A 27,911-nucleotide genomic window follows, 5' to 3' on the forward strand; every position below is an offset into this window, starting at 1 on the left:
TGGCCCGTATTTGCCCCATAGCTCCGCCGGTATCCAAGATATCGCCACACTTTCTTCTGGCCATGGCTAGATGGCACTTGTGGCTAGATTTCTTCCATGCACCACTAATCGCTACCATGTCTGTGGCCGGAGCTATTCACGAAAGCGCCTCGCGCACTTGGTCGGGTTTTTGGTCCAACTTGCACCAATTTTGGCCCGTATTTGCCCCATAGCTCCGCCGGTATCCAAGATATCGCCACACTTTCTTCTGGCCATGGCTAGATGGCACTTGTGGCTAGATTTCTTCCATGCACCACTAATCGCTACCATGTCTGTGGCCGGAGCTATTCGACGAACAACCATCGCATTTACCTAGGTAATTTTTAGGGTTTTTGGTCTAACTTGCACCATTTTTGGCCCGTATTTGCCCCATAGCTCCGCCGGTATCCAAGATATCGCCACACTTTTTTCTGTCCATGGCTAGACGGCACTTGTGGCTAGATTTCTTCCATACATCACTAATCGCTACCATGTCTGTGGCCGGAGCTATTCACGAAAGCGCCTCGCGCACTTGGTCGGGTTTTTGGTCCAACTTGCACCATTTTTGGCCCGTATTTGCCCCATAGCTCCGCCGGTATCCAAGATATCGCCACACTTTCTTCTGGCCATGGCTAGATGGCACTTGTGGCTAGATTTCTTCCATGCACCACTAATCGCTACCATGTCTGTGGCCGGAGCTATTCGACGAACAACCATCGCATTTACCTAGGTACTTTTTCGGGTTTTTGGTCCAACTTGCACCATTTTTAGCTTATAAGCTTATGAGAAGATCTATCCATATCTGTGTTACAATTGAAGATCAATTGGAAACTGACCGAGTTATAAGCATGCAAAGTGGCAAAATGAGAAATTTTTTTTTTTTGAAAAACCGAGAAAATTTTAAGTCTTTGTATCTCGAATAACATTTGACACAGACAACTTAGCACATCGGCGTAGAATAACTTTTGGTAGTTTATAAGCAGATCTATCCATATCTGTTTTACAATTGAAGATCCATTGGAAACTGACCGAGTTATAAGCATGCAAGTGACAAAATGAGGATTTTTTTGTAAAAATCGAGAAAATCTTTTATAAAAGAAAAAATAAGAATCGAGAAAATAAGATTTTAAAAACATTAAATGTACTGGAAAGAAGTTTTCATTCCTACCGACAACAATTAAAGCGCAGCGGAATATAATTCGTTTATTTCTTTCATCACATTGCTTACATTTGGACCCAATCGGCTCAATCGTCCTTCACTTGCTTGGTATGTGATAATATGTGTAATTATCATGCACATTAACGATATCGTACACCGGAACGTTCCGGTGTAAAATACAATTCAATTTTAATGCCATGCGGAAAATGTGCCGAACTTGTCCGCTACACCTAATGAAAGCTTTATATTGTACCCAAACGAAAGCTTTACATCAAAAGCTCTGTGATGCGAGAGCTTTTCCATATGCATTGGAACCATTTGGAAAGCTTTACCGCCATTTGCATTGGGTGTGTAGTAAAAGTGATGTCAGTAAAAATGTCATCGCAGATTCATAACGTAATAATGTCGAATTATGCATATATTTTCGGCTCAACTGTCATTTATTGGGTTTGTTGACAATAATATATGCAATTGTGTGTGCACATAAATTTTTTTACCCATACGCGGAACCTTCCGGCGTAAATTGCAATTCAATTTAAGCCAATGTTTTAAATTGCATTTTGATTTCATCTTCATTACAGTATTCTACTTATTATGTGTGGAAGTGTGTGATACAATTAAATATACATTTAACAAATCGTGAAGTTTTCTGCAAGAATATGTGCAAAACTGTTTGTAATGGCAACCGTTCAAAATATGGGCGTGCGGTTTTTTTTTATTTAATTACATTAAATTGTATTTTATCAAATGAGTCCATTCAGGTGTTCCACCACTCTCTGTTGCTCTCTCGCACTGATTGATCGAATCGTTCCCATGCGAAAGAATGGGAAGAAAAAATTTGATTTATTTTTTGTTAGTACTGTTTTAAATCGGATTTTGGTCGGCTGTTATAATCATTGATTGTGGAAAATTGGTTGAAATAAAGTTTGATAGAAAAGAAATAATTTAATTTAATTTATTATAATTTAATTTATGATAAATTAATTTATTTTATTTTAATTTAATTTAATTTAATTCCATAACATTTCATTTCATTTCATATCATTTCATATCATTTCATATCATTTCATATCATTTCATATCATTTCATATCATTTCATATCATTTCATATCATTTCATATCATTTCATATCATTTCATATCATTTCATATCATTTCATATCATTTCATGTCATTTCATGTCATTTCTTGTCGTTTCATGTTGTTTCATGTCATTTCATGTCATTTCATGCACAGCAATATCGCGCGCGCGCAAGCATGCTCACTCCCACAGCAACAGCTAATCGAACATATGGCACCACCCCCACCCACAAAAAAACACACCGGCAACAGCTGTTGATACGGTGCGCGCTCCGTTTGCCTTAGCGCGGTATCGATGTGAAAAAAAGGGAAGCAAAGGTTTGATTTATTTTTTGTTAATACTGTTATAAATCGGATTTTGGTCGGTTGTTATGATCATTGGTTGTGTAGAATTGATTGAAATAAAGTTTGTTAGAAAAAAAATAATTTAATTTAATTTATTACAATTTATTTTAATTTTATTAAAAACGAAATAATTTAATTTAATTTAATTTTATTTTATTCAATTTAATTTAATTGCACTTTATTTCAATTCATTTCATTCAATATCACGCGCCGCAATAACGCGCGCGCATAAATACGCACGCATGCAACCGCACGCAACAGCTGATCGAACATATGGCACAACCCCCACCCACAAAAAAAAACACCGGCAACAGCTGTTGGTACCGTGCGCGCTCCGTTTGCCTTAGCGCGGTATCGATGTGAAAAAAAGGAAAGCAAAGGTTTGATTTATTTTTTGTTAATACTGATATAAATCGGATTTTATTCGGCTGTTATGATCATTGATTGTGTAGAATTGATTGAAATAAAGTTTGTTAGAAATAAAATAATTTAATTTAATTTATTACAATTAATTTTCATTTTATTAAAAATGAAATAATTTAGATTAATTTAATAGAATTGAATGTAATTTAATTGCACTTTATGTCAATTCATTTCATTTCATTCAATACCACGCGCCGCAATAACGCGCGCGCATAAATACGCACGCATGCAACCGCACGCAACAGCTGATCGAACGTATGCCACCCACCCCCACCCACAAAAAAACAACACCGGCAACAGCTGTTGATACGGTGCGCGATCCGTTTGCCTTAGCGCAGTATCGATGTGAAAGAAAGGAAAGCAAAGGTTTGATTTATTTTTTGTTAATACTGATATAAATCGGATTTTATTCGGGTGTTATGATCATTGATTGTGTAGAATTGATTGAAATGAAGTTGAATAGAAAAAAAATAATTTAATTTAATTTATTATAATTTATTTTAATTTCCTTAAGAATGAAATAATTTAATTTAATTTAATAGAATTTAATTTAATTTAATTGCACTTTATGTCAATTCATTTCATTTAATTCAATACCACGCGCCGCAATAACGCGCGCGCATAAATACGCACGCATGCAACCGCACGCAACAGCTGATCGAACATATGGCACAACCCCCACCCACAAAAACACACACCGGCAACAGCTGTTGATACGGTGCGCGCTCCGTTTGCCTTAGCGCGGTATCGATGTGAAAGAAAGGGAAGCAAAGGTTTGATTTATTTTTTGTTAATAGTGATATAAATCGGATTTTGGTCGGCTGTTATGATCATTGATTGTGTAGAATTGATTGAAATGAAGTTGGATAGAAAAAAAATAATTTAATTTAATTTATTACAATTTATTTTAATTTTATTAAAAACGAAATAATTTAATTTAATTTAATTTTATTTTATTCAATTTAATTTAATTGCACTTTATTTCAATTCATTTCATTCAATATCACGCGCCGCAATAACGCGCGCGCATAAATACGCACGCATGCAACCGCACGCAACAGCTCATCGAACATATGGCACAACCCCCACCCACAAAAAAACACACCGGCAACAGCTGTTGATACGGTGCGCGCTCCGTTTGCCTTAGCGCGGTATCGACGTGAAAGAATGGGAAGCAAAGGTTTGATTTATTTTTTGTTAATAGTGATATAAATCGGATTTTGGTCGGCTGTTATGATCATTGATTGTGTAGAATTGATTGAAATAAAGTTTGTTAGAAAAAAATATTTTAATTTAATTTATTATAATTTATTTTCATTTTATTAAAAATGAAATAAATTAGTTTAATTTAATAGCATTTAATTTAATTTAATTGCACTTTATTTCAATTAATTTCATTTAATTCAATATCACGCGCCGCAATAACGCGCGCGCATAAATACGCACGCATACAACCGCACGCAACAGCTGATCGAACGTATGCCATCACAACGCGACACCGTCAAGGTCAACAGCTGTTGGTACCGTGCGCGATCCGTTTGCCTTAGCGCGGTATCGATGTGAAAAAAAGGGAAGCAAAGGTTTGATTTATTTTTTGTTAATACTGTTATAAATCGTATTTTGTCGGCTGTTATGATCATTGATTGTGTAGAATTGATTGAAATGAAGTTGGATAGAAAAAAAATAATTTAATTTAATTTATTACAATTTATTTTAATTTTATTAAAAATGAAACAATTTATTTTAATTTAATATAATTTAATTTAATTTAATTGAAGTATATTTCAATTCATTTCATTTAATTCAATATAACGCGCCGCAATAACGCGCGCGCATAAATACGCACGCATGCAACCGCACGCAACAGCTGATCGAACGTATGCCACCACAACGCGACACCGTCAACAGCTGTTGGTATCGTGCGCGCTCCGTTTGCCTTAGCGTGGTATCGATGTGAACCGTGCCGCGGTCGAGGTTGAAATGAGCTCGTCCAGGTGGGTTTCCCCCACGCTCGCGTTTTCTCCCGCGCACTAATTGGTCGAAGCGTTCCCATACCGAAGAGAGGGAATGGCAAATGTTGGCTGAATTGTAAATGGTATGTCTGAAATCGGATATCCGCTTTAATAGAAATTAATATTTATTTTATTTAAAATTAATTACACTAAATGAAATTAATTTCACTGCAATGCACATAAGTTAGGTTAAATAGAATGTATGAAGGTGGTTTGAAATTATTTAATGTGAAATGTTAATAAATGTATTCATTTATTTAATTAATTATTGGAATTATAGTGAAGTGTATTAAATTGCATAAAATGAAATAATTGTTTAAATTTATTTATTCAATGAAGTGTTATGAAAAGTGAAGAATGTAGTGTAATTTATATTGTTTTTTAATTTATTAAAAACCTAATGTAAACTTTTTTAATTACATTCAATGTAATGCAATGTAATTAAATTTCAATAAATTTAATTTAATTTAATTTAATTTATTTTAATTTATTTCAATTTATTTTAATTTACTTTAATTTAATTGAATTTAATTTAATGTAATTATACTTTTATTAAATTTAATTTTAATTTAATTTAATTGAATATAATTGAATTTATTTGAATTTAATTCAATTTATTTTATTTCAATTTAATTTAATTTAATTAAGTTTAATATAATTTAATTTAATTCCATAAGATTTCATTTCATGTCATTTCATGCACAGCAATATCGCGCGCTCGCGCATGCGCACTCGCACAGCAACAGCTGATCGATCGTATACCACCCCCACCGAAAATAGACAACACCGGCAACCGGCTCTTTTTTATCGTGCGCGCTCCTTCCCGCCTTAGCGCGGTATCGATGTGAACCGTACCACGGTCGAGGTTGAAATGAGCTCGTCCAGGTGGGTTTCCCCCACTCTCGCGCATGCGCACTCGCACAGCAACAGCTGATCGACCGTATACCACCCCCACCGAAAATAAACATCACCGGCAACCGTCTCTTTTCTATCGTGCGCGCTCCTTCCCGCCTTAGCGCGGTATCGATGTGAACCGTACCACGGTCGAGGTTGAAATGAGCTCGTCCAGGTGGGTTTCCCCCACTCTCGCGCATGCGCATGCGCACTCGCACAGCTGATCGATCGTATGCCCACCCCACCGAAAATAAACATCACCGGCAACCGTCTCTTTTTTATCGTGCGCGCTCCTTCCCGCGTTAGCGCGGTATCGATGTGAACCGTACCACGGTCGAGGTTGAAATGAGCTCGTCCAGGTGGGTTTCCCCCACTCTCGCACACGCGCTCGCGCGCTGGCTCAAGATTGGCCCGTTCCGCGGCGTACTAATACATGCTCATAAAAAGCGTCAAACCCGTTTCTCGCTTTGCGCGCAACGTGCACAAAGCGGAGAACGGGTTCGACACCACCGGCCCTCGTGTAGCGATAGGAAAACGTTTGCCGGTGTTTGTAAATATGCGTATTTTTTGCCGGATTTGAGCGTTCTGATTGGCTTGTAACGCTAGTATGGAAACGTAAACGCCCAGCGTGACGATTCGAGCGGGATGAAGCGATCTGAAACCCCAGGCGCGGGAACGGCTCATCCGAAAAGCGTTACATTAACGAAAATATATATTAAGACTAGCTTAAACTCCGGGCCCGGTAGATTACAGGGCTACGCACGATAAGGGGATGTAAGAAGATAGGGGATGTAAGAAGATAGGGGATGTGAGAAGATAGGGGATGTAAGAAGATAGGGGATGTAAGAAGATAGGGGATGTGAGAAGATAGGGGATGTAAGAAGATAGGGGATGTGAGAAGATACTTTGACTACAAACATCTCGTTTCTACTAACATTGACCAAAAACATCAACTTTGACTACAAACTTCGAGTTTCCACCAACTTTGACCAAAAACACCAACTTTGACCGAAATCGATGGTTTTGTAGCAACTTCGACTGTATTGAGTCATTTTCAACCAACATTGACCAAAATCATCAAAATTGACCAAAATCATCAACATTGACCAAAATCGATGGTTTTGTACCAACTTCGACTGTATTGTGTCATTGTTAACCAACTTTGACCAAAATCATCAACATTGACCAAAATCGATGGTTTTGTACCAACTTCGACTGTGTTGTGTCATTGTTAACCAACATTGATGAAAACCATCAATTTTGGCTACATACATCTAGTTTCTACCAACTTTGACCAAAACCATCAATTTTGACTACAAACATCTAGTTTCTACCAACATTGATGAAAACCATCAATTTTGACTACATACATCTAGTTTCTACCAACATTGATGAAAACCATCAATTTTAACTACATACATCTAGTTTCTACCAACGTTGATGAAAACCATCAATTTTGACTACAAACATCTAGTTTCTACCAACTTTGACCAAAACCATCAATTTTGACTACATACATCTAGTTTCTACCAACATTGACGAAAACCATCAATTACAACCAAAACTAACTAGTTTCTACCAACATTGATGAAAACCATCAATTTTGGCTACAAACATCTAGTTTCTACCAACTTTGGCTACAAACATCTAGTTTCTACTAACTTTGACCAAAAACATCAACTTTGGCTACAAACATCCATTTTCTACTAACTTTGACCAAAAACACCAACTTTGGCTACAAACATCCATTTTCTACTAACTTTGACCAAAAACACCAACTTTGGCTACAAACATCCATTTTCTACCAACTTTGACCAAAAACACCAACTTTGGTTACAAACATCTAGTTTCTACTAACTTTGACCAAAAACACCAACTTTGGCTACAAACATCTAGTTTCTACCAACTTTGACCAAAAACACCAACTTTGGCTACAAACATCCATTTTCTACTAACTTTGACCAAAAACACCAACTTTAGCTACATACATCTAGTTTCTACCAACTTTGACTAAAAACACCAACTTTAGCTACATACATCTAGTTTCTACCAACTTTGACCAAAAACACCAACTTTGGCTACAAACATCTAGTTTCTACCAACTTTGACCAAAAACACCAACTTTGGCTACAAACATCTAGTTTCTACCAACTTTGACCAAAAACACCAACTTTGGAAACAAACATCTAGTTTCTACCAACTTTGACCAAAAACACCAACTTTGGCTACAAACATCTAGTTTCTACCAACTTTGACCAAAAACACCAACTTTGGCTACAAACATCTAGTTTCTACTAACTTTGACCAAAAACACCAACTTTGGCTACAAACATCTAGTTTCTACCAACTTTGACCAAAAACACCAACTTTGGCTACAAACATCCATTTTCTACCAACTTTGACCAAAAACACCAACTTTGGCTACAAACATCCATTTTCTACTAACTTTGACCAAAAACACCAACCTTGGCTACAAACATCCATTTTCTACCAACTTTGACCAAAAACACCAACTTTGGCTACAATCATCTAGTTTCTACCAACTTTGACCAAAAACACCAACTTTGGCTACAAACATCCATTTTCTACCAACTTTGACCAAAAACACCAACTTTGGCTACAAACATCTAGTTTCTACCAACTTTGACCAAAAACACCAACTTTGGCTACAAACATCCATTTTCTACCAACTTTGACCAAAAACATCAACTTTGGCTACAAACATCCATTTTCTACCAACTTTGGCCAAAAACATCAACTTTGGCTACAAACATCCATTTTCTACCAACTTTGACCAAAAACACCAACTTTGGCTACAAACATCTAGTTTCTACCAACTTTGACCAAAAACACCAACTTTGGCTACAAACATCTTGTTTCTACCAACTTTGACCAAAAACACCAACTTTGGCTACAAACATCTAGTTTCTACCAACTTTGACCAAAAACACCAACTTTGGCTACAAACATCCATTTTCTACTAACTTTGACCAAAAACACCAACTTTGGCTACAAACATCTAGTTTCTACCAACTTTGACCAAAAACACCAACTTTGGCTACAAACATCCAATTTCTACCAACTTTGGCCAAAAACACCAACTTTGGAAAAAAACATCAACTTTGACTACAAACATCAACTTTGGCCAAAAACATCAACTTTGGCTACAAACATCTAGTTTCTACCAACTTTGACCAAAAACACCAACTTTGGCTACAAACATCTTGTTTCTACCAACTTTGACCAAAAACACCAACTTTGGCTACAAACATCTAGTTTCTACCAACTTTGACCAAAACACCAACTTTGGCTACAAACATCCATTTTCTACTAACTTTGGACCAAAAACACCAACTTTGGCTACAAACATCTAGTTTCTACCAACTTTGACCAAAAACACCAACTTTGGCTACAAACATCCATTTTCTACCAACTTTGACCAAAAACACCAACTTTGGCTACAAACATCTAGTTTCTACCAACTTTAACCAAAAACACCAACTTTGGCTACAAACATCTAGTTTCTACCAACATTGATGAAAATCATCAATTTTGACTACAAACATCTAGTTTTTACCAACATTGATGAAAACCATCAATTTTGACTACAAACATCTAGTTTCTACCAACATTGATGAAAACCATCAATTACAACCAAAACTAACTAGTTTCTACCAACATTGATGAAAACCATCAATTACAACCAAAACTAACTAGTTTCTACCAACATTGATGAAAACCATCAATTACAACCAAAACTAACTAGTTTCTACCAACATTGATGAAAACCATCAATTTTGACTACAAACATCCATTTTCTACTAACTTTGACCAAAAACACCAACTTTGGCTACAAACATCCATTTTCCTCCAACTTTGACCAAAAACACCAACTTTGGCTACAAACATCTAGTTTCTACCAACTTTGACCAAAAACACCAACTTTGGCTACAAACATCCATTTTCTACTAACTTTGACCAAAAACACCAACTTTGGCTACAAACATCTAGTTTCTACCAACTTTGACCAAAAACACCAACTTTGGCTACAAACATCTAGTTTCTACCAACTTTGACCAAAACACCAACTTTGGCTACAAACATCCATTTTCTACTAACTTTAACCAAAAACACCAACTTTGGCTACAAACATCTAGTTTCTACCAACTTTGACCAAAAACACCAACTTTGGCTACAAACATCCATTTTCTACCAACTTTGACCAAAAACACCAACTTTGGCTACAAACATCTAGTTTCTACCAACTTTAACCAAAAACACCAACTTTGGCTACAAACATCTAGTTTCTACCAACATTGATGAAAACCATCAATTTTGACTACAAACATCTAGTTTTTACCAACATTGATGAAAACCATCAATTTTGACTACAAACATCCATTTTCTACTAACTTTGACCAAAAACATCAACTTTGGCTACAAACATCCACTTTCTACCAACTTTGACCAAAAACACCAACTTTGGCTACAAACATCTAGTTTCTACCAACTTTGACCAAAAACACCAACTTTGGCTACAAACATTCGTTTTCTACCAACTTTGACCAAAAACACCAACTTTGGCTACAAACATCTAGTTTCTACCAACATTGATGAAAATCATCAATTTTGACTACAAACATCTAGTTTCTACCAACATTGATGAAAACCATCAATTACAACCAAAACTAACTAGTTTCTACCAACATTGATGAAAACCACCCACTACAACCAAAACTAACTAGTTTCTACCAACATTGATGAAAACCATCAATTTTGACTACAAACATCTAGTTTCTACCAACATTGATGAAAATCATCAATTTTGACTACAAACATCTAGTTTCTACCAACATTGATGAAAACCATCAATTTTGACTACAAACATCCATTTTTTACTAACTTTGACCAAAAACACCAACTTTGGCTACAAACATCCACTTTCTACCAACTTTGACCAAAAACACCAACTTTGGCTACAAACATCTAGTTTCTACCAACTTTGACCAAAAACACCAACTTTGGCTACAAACATCTAGTTTCTACCAACTTTGACCAAAAACATCAACTTTGGCTACAAACATCCATTTTCTACCAACTTTGACCAAAAACACCAACTTTGGCTACAAACATCTAGTTTCTACCAACTTTGACCAAAAACACCAACTTTGGCTACAAACATCTAGTTTCTACCAACTTTGACCAAAAACACCAACTTTGGCTACAAACATCTAGTTTCTACCAACTTTGACCAAAAACATCAACTTTGGCTACAAACATCCATTTTCTACCAACTTTGACCAAAAACATCAACTTTGGCTACAAACATTCATTTTCTACCAACTTTGACCAAAAACACCAACTTTGGCTACAAACATCTAGTTTCTACCAACTTTGACCAAAAACACCAACTTTGGCTACAAACATCTAGTTTCTACCAACTTTGACCAAAAACACCAACTTTGGCTACAAACATCTAGTTTCTACCAACTTTGACCAAAAACACCAACTTTGGCTACAAACATCCATTTTCTACTAACTTTGACCAAAAACACCAACTTTGGCTACAAACATCTAGTTTCTACCAACTTTGACCAAAAACACCAACTTTGGCTACAAACATTCGTTTTCTACCAACTTTGACCAAAAACACCAACTTTGGCTACAAACATCCATTTTCTACTAACTTTGACCAAAACCATCAATTTTGACTACAAACATCTAGTTTCTACCAACTTTGACCAAAAACACCAACTTTGGCTACAAACATCTAGTTTCTACCAACTTTGACCAAAAACACCAACTTTGGCTACAAACATCTAGTTTCTACCAACTTTGACCAAAAACACCAACTTTGGCTACAAACATTCGTTTTCTACCAACTTTGACCAAAAACACCAACTTTGGCTACAAACATCCATTTTCTACTAACTTTGACCAAAACCATCAATTTTGACTACAAACATCTAGTTTCTACCAACTTTGACCAAAAACACCAACTTTGGCTACAAACATCTAGTTTCTACCAACTTTGACCAAAAACACCAACTTTGGCTACAAACATCTAGTTTCTACCAACTTTGACCAAAAACACCAACTTTGGCTACAAACATCCATTTTCTACTAACTTTGACCAAAAACACCAACTTTGGCTACAAACATCTAGTTTCTACCAACTTTGACCAAAAACACCAACTTTGGCTACAAACATCCATTTTCTACTAACTTTGACCAACAACACCAACTTTGGCTACAAACATCTAGTTTCTACCAACTTTGACCAAAAACACCAACTTTGGCTACAAATATCTAGTTTCTACCAACTTTGACCAAAAACACCAACTTTGGCTACAAACATCTAGTTTCTACTAACTTTGACCAAAAACACCAACTTTGGCTACAAACATCTAGTTTCTACCAACTTTGACCAAAAACACCAACTTTGGCTACAAACATCTTGTTTCTACCAACTTTGACCAAAAACACCAACTTTGGCTACAAACATCTAGTTTCTACCAACTTTGACCAAAAACACCAACTTTGACAAACATCTAGTTTCTACCAACTTTGACCAAAAACATAAACTTTGGCTACAAACATCCATTTTCTACCAACTTTGACCAAAAACACCAACTTTGGCTACAAACATCTAGTTTCTACCAACTTTGACCAAAAACACCAACTTTGGCTACAAACATCCATTTTCTACTAACTTTGACCAAAAACACCAACTTTGGCTACAATCATCTAGTTTCTACCAACTTTGACCAAAAACACCAACTTTGGCTACAAACATCCATTTTCTACCAACTTTGACCAAAAACACCAACTTTGGCTACAAACATCTAGTTTCTACCAACTTTAACCAAAAACACCAACTTTGGCTACAAACATCTAGTTTCTACCAACTTTGACCAAAAACACCAACTTTGGCTACAAACATCTAGTTTCTACCAACTTTGACCAAAAACACCAACTTTGGCTACAAACATCCATTTTCTACCAACTTTGACCAAAAACACCAACTTTGGCTACAAACATCCATTTTCTACTAACTTTGACCAAAAACACCAACTTTGGCTACAAACATCTAGTTTCTACCAACTTTGACCAAAAACACCAACTTTGGCTACAAACATCCATTTTCTACCAACTTTGACCAAAAACACCAACTTTGGCTACAAACATCTAGTTTCTACCAACTTTAACCAAAAACACCAACTTTGGCTACAAACATCTAGTTTCTACCAACTTTGACCAAAAACACCAACTTTGGCTATAAACATCTAGTTTCTACCAACTTTGACCAAAAACACCAACTTTGGCTACAAACATCCATTTTCTACTAACTTTGACCAAAAACACCAACTTTGGCTACAAACATCTAGTTTCTACCAACTTTGACCAAAAACACCAACTTTGGCTACAAACATCTTGTTTCTACCAACTTTGACCAAAAACACCAACTTTGGCTACAAACATCTAGTTTCTACCAACTTTGACCAAAAACACCAACTTTGACAAACATCTAGTTTCTACCAACTTTGACCAAAAACACCAACTTTGGCTACAAACATCCATTTTCTACCAACTTTGACCAAAAACACCAACTTTGGCTACAAACATCCATTTTCTACCAACTTTGACCAAAAACACCAACTTTGGCTACAAACATCTAGTTTCTACCAACTTTGACCAAAAACACCAACTTTGGCTACAAACATCCATTTTCTACTAACTTTGACCAAAAACACCAACTTTGGCTACAATCATCTAGTTTCTACCAACTTTGACCAAAAACACCAACTTTGGCTACAAACATCCATTTTCTACCAACTTTGACCAAAAACACCAACTTTGGCTACAAACATCTAGTTTCTACCAACTTTAACCAAAAACACCAACTTTGGCTACAAACATCTAGTTTCTACCAACTTTGACCAAAAACACCAACTTTGGCTATAAACATCTAGTTTCTACCAACTTTGACCAAAAACACCAACTTTGGCTACAAACATCCATTTTCTACCAACTTTGACCAAAAACACCAACTTTGGCTACAAACATCCATTTTCTACTAACTTTGACCAAAAACACCAACTTTGGCTACAAACATCCATTTTCTACCAACTTTGACCAAAAACACCAACTTTGGCTACAAATATCCATTTTCTACTAACTTTGACCAAAAACACCAACTTTGGCTACAAACATCTTGTTTCTACCAACTTTGACCAAAAACACCAACTTTGGCTACAAACATCTAGTTTCTACCAACTTTGACCAAAAACACCAACTTTGGCTACAAACATCCATTTTCTACTAACTTTGACCAACAACACCAACTTTGGCTACAAACATCTAGTTTCTACCAACTTTGACCAAAAACACCAACTTTGGCTACAAATATCTAGTTTCTACCAACTTTGACCAAAAACACCAACTTTGGCTACAAACATCCATTTTCTACTAACTTTGACCAAAAACACCAACTTTGGCTACAAACATCTAGTTTCTACCAACTTTGACCAAAAACACCAACTTTGGCTACAAACATCTTGTTTCTACCAACTTTGACCAAAAACACCAACTTTGGCTACAAACATCTAGTTTCTACCAACTTTGACCAAAAACACCAACTTTGACAAACATCTAGTTTCTACCAACTTTGACCAAAAACACCAACTTTGGCTATAAACATCCATTTTCTACCAACTTTGACCAAAAACATAAACTTTGGCTACAAACATCCATTTTCTACCAACTTTGACCAAAAACACCAACTTTGGCTACAAACATCTAGTTTCTACCAACTTTGACCAAAAACACCAACTTTGGCTACAAACATCCATTTTCTACTAACTTTGACCAAAAACACCAACTTTGGCTACAATCATCTAGTTTCTACCAACTTTGACCAAAAACACCAACTTTGGCTACAAACATCCATTTTCTACCAACTTTGACCAAAAACACCAACTTTGGCTACAAACATCTAGTTTCTACCAACTTTAACCAAAAACACCAACTTTGGCTACAAACATCTAGTTTCTACCAACTTTGACCAAAAACACCAACTTTGGCTACAAACATCTAGTTTCTACCAACTTTGACCAAAAACACCAACTTTGGCTACAAACATCCATTTTCTACTAACTTTGACCAAAAACACCAACTTTGGCTACAAACATCTAGTTTCTACCAACTTTGACCAAAAACACCAACTTTGGCTACAAACATCTTGTTTCTACCAACTTTGACCAAAAACACCAACTTTGGCTACAAACATCTAGTTTCTACCAACTTTGACCAAAAACACCAACTTTGACAAACATCTAGTTTCTACCAACTTTGACCAAAAACACCAACTTTGGCTATAAACATCCATTTTCTACCAACTTTGACCAAAATCATCAACTTTGGCTACAAACATCCATTTTCTACCAACTTTGACCAAAAACACCAACTTTGGCTACAAACATCTAGTTTCTACCAACTTTGACCAAAAACACCAACTTTGGCTACAAACATCCATTTTCTACTAACTTTGACCAAAAACACCAACTTTGGCTACAATCATCTAGTTTCTACCAACTTTGACCAAAAACACCAACTTTGGCTACAAACATCCATTTTCTACCAACTTTGACCAAAAACACCAACTTTGGCTACAAACATCTAGTTTCTACCAACTTTAACCAAAAACACCAACTTTGGCTACAAACATCTAGTTTCTACCAACTTTGACCAAAAACACCAACTTTGGCTACAAACATCTAGTTTCTACCAACTTTGACCAAAAACACCAACTTTGGCTACAAACATCCATTTTCTACCAACTTTGACCAAAAACACCAACTTTGGCTACAAACATCCATTTTCTACTAACTTTGACCAAAAACACCAACTTTGGCTACAAACATCCATTTTCTACCAACTTTGACCAAAAACACCAACTTTGGCTACAAACATCCATTTTCTACTAACTTTGACCAAAAACACCAACTTTGGCTACAAACATCTTGTTTCTACCAACTTTGACCAAAAACACCAACTTTGGCTACAAACATCTAGTTTCTACCAACTTTGACCAAAAACACCAACTTTGGCTACAAACATCCATTTTCTACTAACTTTGACCAAAAACACCAACTTTGGCTACAAACATCCATTTTCTACTAACTTTGACCAAAAACACCAACTTTGGCTACAAACATCTAGTTTCTACCAACTTTGACCAAAAACACCAACTTTGGCTACAAACATCCATTTTCTACTAACTTTGACCAACAACACCAACTTTGGCTACAAACATCTAGTTTCTACCAACTTTGACCAAAAACACCAACTTTGGCTACAAATATCTAGTTTCTACCAACTTTAACCAAAAACACCAACTTTGGCTACAAACATCTAGTTTCTACCAACTTTGACCAAAAACACCAACTTTGGCTACAAACATCTAGTTTCTACCAACTTTGACCAAAAACACCAACTTTGGCTATAAACATCTAGTTTCTACCAACTTTGACCAAAAACACCAACTTTGGCTACAAACATCCATTTTCTACCAACTTTGACCAAAAACACCAACTTTGGCTACAAACATCCATTTTCTACTAACTTTGACCAAAAACACCAACTTTGGCTACAAACATCCATTTTCTACCAACTTTGACCAAAAACACCAACTTTGGCTACAAACATCCATTTTCTACTAACTTTGACCAAAAACACCAACTTTGGCTACAAACATCTTGTTTCTACCAACTTTGACCAAAAACACCAACTTTGGCTACAAACATCTAGTTTCTACCAACTTTGACCAAAAACACCAACTTTGGCTACAAATATCCATTTTCTACTAACTTTGACCAAAAACACCAACTTTGGCTACAAACATCCATTTTCTACTAACTTTGACCAAAAACACCAACTTTGGCTACAAACATCTAGTTTCTACCAACTTTGACCAAAAACACCAACTTTGGCTACAAACATCCATTTTCTACTAACTTTGACCAACAACACCAACTTTGGCTACAAACATCTAGTTTCTACCAACTTTGACCAAAAACACCAACTTTGGCTACAAATATCTAGTTTCTACCAACTTTAACCAAAAACACCAACTTTGGCTACAAACATCTAGTTTCTACCAACTTTAACCAAAAACACCAATTTTGGCTACAAACATCCATTTTCTACCAACTTTGACCAAAAACACCAACTTTGGCTACAAACATCCATTTTCTACTAACTTTGACCAAAAACACCAACTTTGGCTACAAACATCTAGTTTCTACCAACTTTAACCAAAAACACCAATTTTGGCTACAAACATCCATTTTCTACCAACTTTGACCAAAAACACCAACTTTGGCTACAAATATCCATTTTCTACTAACTTTGACCAAAAACACCAACTTTGGCTACAAACATCTTGTTTCTACCAACTTTGACCAAAAACACCAACTTTGGCTACAAACATCTAGTTTCTACCAACTTTAACCAAAAACACCAACTTTGGCTACAAACATCTAGTTTCTACTAACTTTGACCAAAAACACCAACTTTGGCTACAAACATCCATTTTCTACCAACTTTGACCAAAAACACCAACTTTGGCTACAAATATCCATTTTCTACTAACTTTGACCAAAAACACCAACTTTGGCTACAAACATCTTGTTTCTACCAACTTTGACCAAAAACACCAACTTTGGCTACAAACATCTAGTTTCTACCAACTTTAACCAAAAACACCAACTTTGGCTATAAACATCTAGTTTCTACCAACTTTGACCAAAAACACCAACTTTGGCTACAAACATCCATTTTCTACCAACTTTGACCAAAAACACCAACTTTGGCTACAAACATCCATTTTCTACTAACTTTGACCAAAAACACCAACTTTGGCTACAAACATCCATTTTCTACCAACTTTGACCAAAAACACCAACTTTGGCTACAAACATCCATTTTCTACTAACTTTGACCAAAAACACCAACTTTGGCTACAAACATCTAGTTTCTACCAACTTTGACCAAAAACACCAACTTTGGCTACAAACATCTAGTTTCTACCAACTTTAACCAAAAACACCAACTTTGGCTACAAACATCTAGTTTCTACCAACTTTAACCAAAAACACCAACTTTGGCTACAAACATCCATTTTCTACCAACTTTGACCAAAAACACCAACTTTGGCTACAAACATCCATTTTCTACTAACTTTGACCAAAAACACCAACTTTGGCTACAAACATCTAGTTTCTACCAACTTTAACCAAAAACACCAACTTTGGCTACAAACATCTAGTTTCTACCAACTTTGACCAAAAACACCAACTTTGGCTACAAACATCCATTTTCTACTAACTTTGACCAAAAACACCAACTTTGGCTACAAACATCCATTTTCTACCAACTTTAACCAAAAACACCAACTTTGGCTACAAACATCCATTTTCTACCAACTTTGACCAAAAACACCAACTTTGGCTACAAACATCCATTTTCTACTAACTTTGACCAAAAACACCAACTTTGGCTACAAACATCCATTTTCTACCAACTTTGACCAAAAACACCAACTTTGGCTACAAACATCCATTTTCTACTAACTTTGACCAAAAACACCAACTTTGGCTACAAACATCTAGTTTCTACCAACTTTGACCAAAAACACCAACTTTGGCTACAAACATCTAGTTTCTACCAACTTTGACCAAAAACACCAACTTTGGCTACAAACATCCATTTTCTACTAACTTTGACCAAAAACACCAACTTTGGCTACAAACATCCATTTTCTACCAACTTTAACCAAAATCATCAACTTTGGCTACAAACATCCATTTTCTACCAACTTTGACCAAAAACACCAACTTTGGCTACAAATATCCATTTTCTACTAACTTTGACCAAAAACACCAACTTTGGCTACAAACATCTTGTTTCTACCAACTTTGACCAAAAACACCAACTTTGGCTACAAACATCTAGTTTCTACCAACTTTAACCAAAAACACCAACTTTGGCTACAAACATCTAGTTTCTACTAACTTTGACCAAAAACACCAACTTTGGCTACAAACATCCATTTTCTACCAACTTTGACCAAAAACACCAACTTTGGCTACAAACATCCATTTTCTACTAACTTTGACCAAAAACACCAACTTTGGCTACAAACATCCATTTTCTACCAACTTTGACCAAAAACACCAACTTTGGCTACAAACATCCATTTTCTACTAACTTTGACCAAAAACACCAACTTTGGCTACAAACATCTTGTTTCTACCAACTTTGACCAAAAACACCAACTTTGGCTACAAACATCTAGTTTCTACCAACTTTAACCAAAAACACCAACTTTGGCTACAAACATCTAGTTTCTACCAACTTTAACCAAAAACACCAACTTTGGCTACAAACATCCATTTTCTACCAACTTTGACCAAAAACACCAACTTTGGCTACAAATATCCATTTTCTACTAACTTTGACCAAAAACACCAACTTTGGCTACAAACATCTTTTTTCTACCAACTTTGACCAAAAACACCAACTTTGGCTACAAACATCTAGTTTCTACCAACTTTAACCAAAAACACCAACTTTGGCTATAAACATCTAGTTTCTACCAACTTTGACCAAAAACACCAACTTTGGCTACAAACATCCATTTTCTACCAACTTTGACCAAAAACACCAACTTTGGCTACAAACATCCATTTTCTACTAACTTTGACCAAAAACACCAACTTTGGCTACAAACATCCATTTTCTACCAACTTTGACCAAAAACACCAACTTTGGCTACAAACATCCATTTTCTACTAACTTTGACCAAAAACACCAACTTTGGCTACAAACATCTTGTTTCTACCAACTTTGACCAAAAACACCAACTTTGGCTACAAACATCTAGTTTCTACCAACTTTAACCAAAAACACCAACTTTGGCTACAAACATCTAGTTTCTACCAACTTTAACCAAAAACACCAACTTTGGCTACAAACATCCATTTTCTACCAACTTTGACCAAAAACACCAACTTTGGCTACAAACATCCATTTTCTACTAACTTTGACCAAAAACACCAACTTTGGCTACAAACATCTAGTTTCTACCAACTTTAACCAAAAACACCAACTTTGGCTACAAACATCCATTTTCTACCAACTTTGACCAAAAACACCAACTTTGGCTACAAACATCCATTTTCTACTAACTTTGACCAAAAACACCAACTTTGGCTACAAACATCTAGTTTCTACTAACATTGACCAAAACCATCAACTTTGGTCACAAACATCTAGTTTCTACTAACTTTGACCAAAACCATCAGCTACATCCGCGTATGTAGAATGTGTGCGAGAATGTGTGCGATGCTATTGGCCGCAAACAATGTTCCTCTCTGTTTGCCACAACATTTTTTACTATTTCCAATGTTTTTACCTGCATTGAAACAGGTGGTTGAAAATGTTATGCACAGGTATTTTTATATCCGAAAAATAATCTGTTCAGTGCCCTTCTTCAAAAGAACGAATTGATGGACAAATTGAAATACATCTGAGCACATCGACGTAAAACAACTTATGGTAGCTAATGAACGGATCTATCCAAATCTCTGTTACAATTGAAGATCCATTGGAAACTGACCGAGTTATGGCAGGTGACAGAAAAAGCTTAGGTCGCGAATAACTTTTTTGTCCGACATCGGAGCACATGGTCGTGTAAGACTTTTAGCTTGCATTCATTGAGATCTATCCAAATCACAAAGAAAATCCAAAATCGGTTGATAAATGACTGAGATATGGGCAAAAAAGAGAAGTTGAAATGCGAACCGCGAGAAATCAGCCTGAAGGTAGGCAATTCGTATAAGCCATTCAATGAATTAGAAGTTACTTTTTCGAATAACATTTGACACGGACAACTTAGCACATCGGCGTAGAATAACTTTTGGTAGCTTATGAGAAGATCTATCCATATCTGTGTTACAATTGAAGATCCATTGGAAACTGACCGAGTTATGGCAGGTGACAGAAAAAGCTTAGGTCGCGAATAACTTTTTTGTCCGACATCGGAGCACATAACCGTGTACACTTTTAGCTTGCATTCATTGAGATCTATCCAAATCACAAAAAAAATCCAAAATCGGTTGATAAATGACTGAGATATGGGCAAAAAAGAGAAGTTGAAATGCGAACCGCGAGAAAACAGCCTGAAGGTAGCCAATTCGTATAAGCCATTCAATGAATTAGAAGTTACTTTTTCGAATAACTTTTTCCACAGACATCTTAGCACATCGACGTAGAACAACTTATGGTAGCTAATGAGCAGATCTATCCAAATCTGTGTTACAATTGAAGGTCCATTGGAAACTGACCGAGTTATAAGCATCCAAAGTGGCAAAATAAGAAATTTTTGTTTGAAAAACCGACAAAATTTTAAGTCTTTGTATCTCGAATAACATTTGGCACAGACAACTTAGCACATCGGCGTAGAATAACTTTTGGTAGCTTATGAAAAGATCTATCCATATCTGTGTTACAATTGAAGATCCATTGGAAACTGACCGAGTTATAAGCATCCAAAGTGGCAAAATGAGAAATTTTTTTTGGAAAAACCGAGAAAATTTTAAGTCTTTGTATCTCGAAAAACATTTGACACACACAACTTAGCGCATCGGCGTAGAATAACTTTTTGTAGCTTATGAGAAGATCTATCCATATCTGTGTTACAATTGAAGATCCATTGGAAACTTACCGAGTTATAAGCATCCAAAGTGGCAAAATGAGAATTTTTTTTTGGAAAAACCGAGAAAATTTTAAGTCTTTGTATCTCGAATAACATTTGACACAGACAACTTAGCACATCGGCATAGAATAACTTTTGGTAGCTTATGAGAAGATCTATCCATATCTGTGTTACAATTGAAGATCAATTGGAAACTGACCGAGTTATAAGCATCCAAAGTGACAAAATGAGTATTCACGAAAGCGCCAGGCGCACTTGGTCGGGTTTTTGGTCCAACTTGCACCATTTTTGGCCCGTATTTGCCCCATAGCTCCGCCGGTATCCAAGATATCGCCACACTTTCTTCTGGTCATGGCTAGATGGCACTTGTGGCTAGATTTCTTCCATGCACCACTAATCGCTACCATGTCTGTGGCCGGAGCTATTCGACGAACAACCATCGCATTTACCTAGGTACTTTTTCGGGTTTTTGGTCTAACTTGCACCATTTTTGGCCCGTATTTGCCCCATAGCTCCGCCGGTATCCAATATATCGCCACACTTTTTTCTGGCCATGGCTAGACGGCACTTGTGGCTAGATTTCTTCCATACATCACTAATCGCTACCATGTCTGTGGCCGGAGCTATTCGACGAACAACCATCGCATTTACCTAGGTACTTTTTCGGGTTTTTGGTCTAACTTGCACCATTTTTGGCCCGTATTTGCCCCATAGCTCCGCCGGTATCCAAGATATCGCCACACTTTCTTCTGGCCATAGCTAGATGGCACTTGTGGCTAGATTTCTTCCATGCACCACTAATCGCTACCATGTCTGTGGCCGGAGCTATTCACGAAAGCGCCTCGCGCACTTGGTCGGGATTTTGGTCCAACTTGCACCATTTTTGGCCCGTATTTGCCCCATAGCTCCGCCGGTATCCAAGATATCGCCACACTTTCTTCTGGTCATGGCTAGATGGCACTTGTGGCTAGATTTCTTCCATGCACCACTAATCGCTACCATGTCTGTGGCCGGAGCTATTCGACGAACAACCATCGCATTTACCTAGGTACTTTCTCGGGTTTTTGGTCCAACTTGCACCATTTTTGGCCCGTATTTGCCCCATAGCTCCGCCGGTATCCAATATATCGCCACACTTTTTTCTGGCCATGGCTAGACGGCACTTGTGGCTAGATTTCTTCCATACATCACTAATCGCTACCATGTCTGTGGCCGGAGCTATTCGACGAACAACCATCGCATTTACCTAGGTACTTTTTCGGGTTTTTGGTCTAACTTGCACCATTTTTGGCCCGTATTTGCCCCATAGCTCCGCCGGTATCCAAGATATCGCCACACTTTCTTCTGGCCATGGCTAGATGGCACTTGTGGCTAGATTTCTTCCATGCACTACTAATCGCTACCATGTCTGTGGCCGGAGCTATTCACGAAAGCGCCTCGCGCATTTGGTCGGGTTTTTGGTCCAACTTGCACCATTTTTGGCCCGTATTTGCCCCATAGCTCCGCCGGTATCCAAGATATCGCCACACTTTCTTCTGGTCATGGCTAGATGGCACTTGTGGCTAGATTTCTTCCATGCACCACTAATCGCTACCATGTCTGTGGCCGGAGCTATTCGACGAACAACCATCGCATTTACCTAGGTACTTTTTCGGGTTTTTGGTCTAACTTGCACCATTTTTGGCCCGTATTTGCCCCATAGCTCCGCCGGTATCCAATATATCGCCACACTTTCTTCTGGCCATGGCTAGACGGCACTTGTGGCTAGATTTCTTCCATACATCACTAATCGCTACCATGTCTGTGGCCGGAGCTATTCGACGAACAACCATCGCATTTACCTAGGTACTTTTTCGGGTTTTTGGTCTAACTTGCACCATTTTTGGCCCGTATTTGCCCCATAGCTCCGCCGGTATCCAAGATATCGCCACACTTTCTTCTGGCCATGGCTAGATGGCACTTGTGGCTAGATTTCTTCCATGCACCACTAATCGCTACCATGTCTGTGGCCGGAGCTATTCACGAAAGCGCCTCGCGCACTTGGTCGGGTTTTTGGTCCAACTTGCACCAATTTTGGCCCGTATTTGCCCCATAGCTCCGCCGGTATCCAAGATATCGCCACACTTTCTTCTGGCCATGGCTAGATGGCACTTGTGGCTAGATTTCTTCCAAGCACCACTAATCGCTACCATGTCTGTGGCCGGAGCTATTCGACGAACAACCATCGCATTTACCTAGGTACTTTTTCGGGTTTTTGGTCTAACTTGCACCATTTTTGGCCCGTATTTGCCCCATAGCTCCGCCGGTATCCAAGATATCGCCACACTTTTTTCTGGCCATGGCTAGACGGCACTTGTGGCTAGATTTCTTCCATACATCACTAATCGCTACCATGTCTGTGGCCGGAGCTATTCACGAAAGCGCCTCGCGCACTTGGTCGGGTTTTTGGTCCAACTTGCACCATTTTTGGCCCGTATTTGCCCCATAGCTCCGCCGGTATCCAAGATATCGCCACACTTTCTTCTGGTCATGGCTAGATGGCACTTGTGGCTAGATTTCTTCCATGCACCACTAATCGCTACCATGTCTGTGGCCGGAGCTATTCGACGAACAACCATCGCATTTACCTAGGTACTTTTTCGGGTTTTTGGTCTAACTTGCACCATTTTTGGCCCGTATTTGCCCCATAGCTCCGCCGGTATCCAAGATATCGCCACACTTTTTTCTGTCCATGGCTAGACGGCACTTGTGGCTAGATTTCTTCCATACATCACTAATCGCTACCATGTCTGTGGCCGGAGCTATTCACGAAAGCGCCTCGCGCACTTGGTCGGGTTTTTGGTCCAACTTGCACCATTTTTGGCCCGTATTTGCCCCATAGCTCCGCCGGTATCCAAGATATCGCCACACTTTCTTCTGGTCATGGCTAGATGGCACTTGTGGCTAGATTTCTTCCATGCACCACTAATCGCTACCATGTCTGTGGCCGGAGCTATTCGACGAACAACCATCGCATTTACCTAGGTACTTTTTCGGGTTTTTGGTCTAACTTGCACCATTTTTGGCCCGTATTTGCCCCATAGCTCCGCCGGTATCCAATATATCGCCACACTTTTTTCTGGCCATGGCTAGACGGCACTTGTGGCTAGATTTCTTCCATACATCACTAATCGCTACCATGTCTGTGGCCGGAGCTATTCGACGAACAACCATCGCATTTACCTAGGTACTTTTTCGGGTTTTTGGTCTAACTTGCACCATTTTTGGCCCGTATTTGCCCCATAGCTCCGCCGGTATCCAAGATATCGCCACACTTTCTTCTGGCCATGGCTAGATGGCACTTGTGGCTAGATTTCTTCCATGCACCACTAATCGCTACCATGTCTGTGGCCGGAGCTATTCACGAAAGCGCCTCGCGCACTTGGTCGGGTTTTTGGTCCAACTTGCACCAATTTTGGCCCGTATTTGCCCCATAGCTCCGCCGGTATCCAAGATATCGCCACACTTTCTTCTGGCCATGGCTAGATGGCACTTGTGGCTAGATTTCTTCCAAGCACCACTAATCGCTACCATGTCTGTGGCCGGAGCTATTCGACGAACAACCATCGCATTTACCTAGGTACTTTTTCGGGTTTTTGGTCTAACTTGCACCATTTTTGGCCCGTATTTGCCCCATAGCTCCGCCGGTATCCAAGATATCGCCACACTTTTTTCTGTCCATGGCTAGACGGCACTTGTGGCTAGATTTCTTCCATACATCACTAATCGCTACCATGTCTGTGGCCGGAGCTATTCACGAAAGCGCCTCGCGCACTTGGTCGGGTTTTTGGTCCAACTTGCACCATTTTTGGCCCGTATTTGCCCCATAGCTCCGCCGGTATCCAAGATATCGCCACACTTTCTTCTGGCCATGGCTAGATGGCACTTGTGGCTAGATTTCTTCCATGCACCACTAATCGCTACCATGTCTGTGGCCGGAGCTATTCGACGAACAACCATCGCATTTACCTAGGTACTTTTTCGGGTTTTTGGTCCAACTTGCACCATTTTTAGCTTATAAGCTTATGAGAAGATCTATCCATATCTGTGTTACAATTGAAGATCCATTGGAAACTGACCGAGTTATAAGCATGCAAAGTGGCAAAATGAGAAATTTTTTTTTTTTGAAAAACCGAGAAAATTTCAAGTCTTTGTATCTCGAATAACATTTGACACAGACAACTTAGCACATCGGCGTAGAATAACTTTTGGTAGTTTATAAGCAGATCTATCCATATCTGTTTTACAATTGAAGATCCATTGGAAACTGACCGAGTTATAAGCATGCAAGTGACAAAATGAGGATTTTTTTGTAAAAATCGAGAAAATCTTTTATAAAAGAAAAAATAAGAATCGAGAAAATAAGATTTTAAAAACATTAAATGTACTGGAAAGAAGTTTTCATTCCTACCGACAACAATTAAAGCGCAGCGGAATATAATTCGTTTATTTCTTTCATCACATTGCTTACATTTGGACCCAATCGGCTCAATCGTCCTTCACTTGCTTGGTATGTGATAATATGTGTAATTATCATGCACATTAACGATATCGTACACCGGAACGTTCCGGTGTAAAATACAATTCAATTTTAATGCCATGCGGAAAAAGTGCCGAACTTGTCCGCTACACCTAATGAAAGCTTTATATTGTACCCAGACGAAAGCTTTACATCAAAAGCTCTGTGATGCGAGAGCTTTTCCATATGCATTGGAACCATTTGGAAAGCTTTACCGCCATTTGCATTGGGTGTGTAGTAAAAGTGATGTCAGTAAAAATGTCATCGCAGATTCATAACGTAATAATGTCGAATTATGCTTATATTTTCGGCTCAACTGTCATTTATTGGGTTTGTTGACAATAATATATGCAATTGTGTGTGCACATAAATTTTTTTACCCATACGCGGAACCTTCCGGCGTAAATTGCAATTCAATTTAAGCCAATGTTTTAAATTGCATTTTGATTTCATCTTCATTACAGTATTCTACTTATTATGTGTGGAAGTGTGTGATACAATTAAATATACATTTAACAAATCGTGAAGTTTTCTGCAAGAATATGTGCAAAACTGTTTGTAATGGCAACCGTTCAAAATATGGGCGTGCGGTTTTTTTTTATTTAATTACATTAAATTGTATTTTATCAAATGAGTCCATTCAGGTGTTCCACCACTCTCTGTTGCTCTCTCGCACTGATTGATCGAATCGTTCCCATGCGAAAGAATGGGAAGAAAAAATTTGATTTATTTTTTGTTAGTACTGTTTTAAATCGGATTTTGGTCGGCTGTTATAATCATTGATTGTGGAGAATTGGTTGAAATAAAGTTTGACAGAAAAGAAATAATTTAATTTAATTTATTATAATTTAATTTATGATAAATTAATTTATTTTATTTTAATTTAATTTAATTTAATTCCATAACATTTCATTTCATTTCATATCATTTCATATCATTTCATATCATTTCATATCATTTCATATCATTTCATATCATTTCATATCATTTCATATCATTTCATATCATTTCATATCATTTCATATCATTTCATATCATTTCATATAATTTCATATCATTTCATGTCATTTCATGTCATTTCATGTCGTTTCATGTCATTTCATGTCATTTCATGCACAGCAATATCGCGCGCGCGCAAGCATGCTCACTCCCACAGCAACAGCTAATCGAACATATGGCACCACCCCCACCCACAAAAAACCACACCGGCAACAGCTGTTGATACGGTGCGCGCTCCGTTTGCCTTAGCGCGGTATCGATGTGAAAAAAAGGGAAGCAAAGGTTTGATTTATTTTTTGTTAATACTGTTATAAATCGGATTTTGGTCGGTTGTTATGATCATTGGTTGTGTAGAATTGATTGAAATAAAGTTTGTTAGAAATAAAATAATTTAATTTAATTTATTACAATTAATTTTCATTTTATTAAAAATGAAATAATTTAGATTAATTTAATAGAATTGAATGTAATTTAATTGCACTTTATGTCAATTCATTTCATTTCATTCAATACCACGCGCCGCAATAACGCGCGCGCATAAATACGCACGCATGCAACCGCACGCAACAGCTGATCGAACGTATGCCACCCACCCCCACCCACAAAAAAACAACACCGGCAACAGCTGTTGATACGGTGCGCGAT

General features: G+C 37.6%; 1 long non-coding RNA gene across 2 annotated transcripts; it reads left to right on the forward strand.

Annotated features, from left to right (window-relative positions):
- Positions 1–9,515: 9,515 nt before the first annotated feature.
- LOC125773876 (uncharacterized) lies at positions 9,516–27,505 on the forward strand. Of its 2 annotated transcripts, none has more exons than XR_007420439.1 (3): positions 9,516–20,816; positions 21,180–21,321; positions 25,811–27,505. It is a non-coding gene; the product is annotated as an uncharacterized LOC125773876 (long non-coding RNA). The 2 variants fall into 2 exon arrangements; XR_007420440.1 differs by lacking the exon at positions 25,811–27,505 and adding an exon at positions 21,512–21,883.
- The last annotated feature ends 406 nt before the right edge of the window (positions 27,506–27,911 follow it).

Source organism: Anopheles funestus (genome assembly GCF_943734845.2).
Source record: "Anopheles funestus chromosome X unlocalized genomic scaffold, idAnoFuneDA-416_04 X_unloc_6, whole genome shotgun sequence".
Taxonomy (NCBI): Eukaryota; Metazoa; Arthropoda; class Insecta; order Diptera; family Culicidae; genus Anopheles; species Anopheles funestus.